This window comes from Austrofundulus limnaeus, unplaced genomic scaffold, assembly GCF_001266775.1.
Source record: "Austrofundulus limnaeus strain Quisiro unplaced genomic scaffold, Austrofundulus_limnaeus-1.0 Scaffold375, whole genome shotgun sequence".
In the NCBI taxonomy this organism is placed as follows: Eukaryota; Metazoa; Chordata; class Actinopteri; order Cyprinodontiformes; family Rivulidae; genus Austrofundulus; species Austrofundulus limnaeus.
The window spans coordinates 415,210-417,864 of NW_013952777.1; positions in this window are offsets into that span (position 1 = coordinate 415,210).

Here is a 2,655-nt window from a genome sequence, read left to right on the forward strand (position 1 = left end):
TACTMCAGGTACGATACTGACTATTCAGACGTGCTCTACACAATCCAGCTTTTGCAATGTCTCATTTATTTTCTTATTTCTGACGTCAGCACAATTTTACTGTTCCTCTTATTTACTATAATCTTTAGTGTCCATCCAAACTTCTGAACTGAAATCACACAGTCACATAACCTCAAATTGAAAATGTYCACACAGCCTTTTGACAATTTTTTAGCCATGTGTACTGCAATGTGCTTTTTTGTTCTTCATAATATTTTAGCAGCCCTACTCTCCAAAAAGGAAGTTAAGGGCAGCTGGGGGTTCATTGTCTTGAACAACTACATTGTTAAAAMGTGTTAAAGTGCTGCGATCAAACCCCCGATTTTCTTAATTTAACACCTCATCTTTATTTCAGCACTAAACTAAAATCAAATCTTTGATGATATTTGCTTTATGCCATGTAGCACGCAAGGTGCAGTTGTATGCTCCTCAGCACTTCCTTTTTACCTCATGTGACCAAGTAAAGCTTGTCAGAGAGATGCCAAATCACCTTAGGCTGGATCTAAGCAGAGCTCAATCCGACTAATCTGACAAAGCACAACCACACGTTTTATTTATTTATTTATTTATTTATTTATTTTGTGGGGCGGGAGACACTTCCATTCATAGTCCCCAGCATTGGCAGATATTGTGAAGTGGGTGAAATCCCAGCTTGGTAAAGCTGGCACAGTAACCCAGCGTCCTGGATCCCTTCCACTTCAGAGAGCTCTGCCACATGCTAACTGTCACCCACAAGGCAATGCAAACCCGAAGGGGGTCTGACAGCATGGGAGGGTGGGGGTGGGGTGGGGGTGGTGCTATAAACATTGGGAAAGACCCCTTACTTATAAACAYTGGACTCCTTAGAGATATAGCACCAGAGGCAAAAACGAGGTGATTATTATTTATGCTGCCRCTTCTCTGAGCTGAGCTTCTTGTTCTTGCACAACTGGCAGCTGCCCAGAATGAATTGTCCATGGGATCCACAGCAATGATGAGCCTCCCCAACCTCACACTTACAGTATGCACACACAAACACATCCTTGTTCTCATCSCTGTCTACGCCTGCTAGATCCCCTGGCATGCTGGCTCCTCCTTCATAAACACAAGCAGCTGCTCAGGCAATTAGCCATTAGCTCTTTACTTTTTACTATAATACCCAATCCTCAGAAATCCCCACAATTAGCTCCTTAATTGCCTCTAAACAAGCCAGGCGTAACCAATAAATAGAAGAAGGGGGTAGGTAGTTTGGTTAAAAGACAGACTTCAGGGGAAGGAGTGGACAAGCTGGGAAAAGTCCTCTTCCCCGCCTTGTGTCGCCTTCGGCAGTTTTCTTTTTCTTCGGTTTTGACATAGTTATGGAAGGCTTGCAGAGGAGGGGGAAGATAAGAGAAAAAAACATGATGGCTCATATTCAAATTTAACCTGACACATCCATGCCCTTTTTTCTGTGGTCTAACTATCACTTCTGAGAAATGCTAACATTCAGTGTGACAGAGGGTGTTACAATGACTTTTCGACGGGCGGGAGACCATGGCCCCCGGGTGTGGATTTTTGTTGCAGCGTGATATGACACAGCTCGCTTCATGGAGCAATAGGGATACCCCCAAGATTAGCTGAATGCATTAAGGCAAGGCATAAAATGCAGTTAACTGTTGATTAAATCACTCTTACATTCATACTGGCAGTTCCAGTTAACCTCTTTAACATTGACAGCAGCTACGCCACTAACATGACAATGGTCTTTGGGCATAAAGGTGCTGTTTAGGAGTCTACAGCATCACAACGCACAAATTTATTTTTGATAAAGTGGTAAAGAAAGATTTTTTATAAGGATAACATGATCAAAACTAATTATTCAACAGACCAAAAAAACAATAGTTCATGGATTTTAGCCACATATACAGTATATCAGTTGATTTTTTTTTCCTTTTAAGTGTGAGAAACTGTATTTTTTTCTTTAACGTCACAATCTATTCAATTTTAGAAATCTATAATATATTTTCTTCACTTTTGTTGTTTTATTTTAAAATTGCAGTTTAAGAGAGTTTAAATGCTGTATAGTTGTCAAAATCATCATTTTTAAATTGTATTTAGAAATGATTTTGTAACACATTTCTGGTTTGGCTCAACTRTTTCGTTGGTTGCTGATAATGTGCAACAAAAGTTTTAATTCTTCTTTTTTTCTGCRGCAACAACTCAAGTGTGTCAAAAATTAAAATGAGCCTCTGAAGCTGTGGTTTCCCCTGAGCCTCCACATAKCTTATTGTTATGGGTTCCTAGAAATCTGCTAATATTTTAACAAAGGAGGTCGAAGCTGCAACAGGTCGTCTGTTCCCAACACTTTTTGGCATTCAATGAAAGAAAAGCAGCTGATTGGCTGTTCACTTTCTTCCTACTGATGAACCGCTTCCAAATGAAAACAATCAAAGCAGAATCAAGTGTAATCAAGAGCAATAATTTACTGCTCACGTATGGGAGCTGTCTATTGTAAAATACTTTTACTTCCGCAAAGCATTTTGGGTTTTTTTTTTCTGACGATGTCTGCATCTATTCTTCACAGGCTTTGATTATTGTGTCTTTTTCCAAACACACACACACACACACACACACACACACACACACACACACACACAC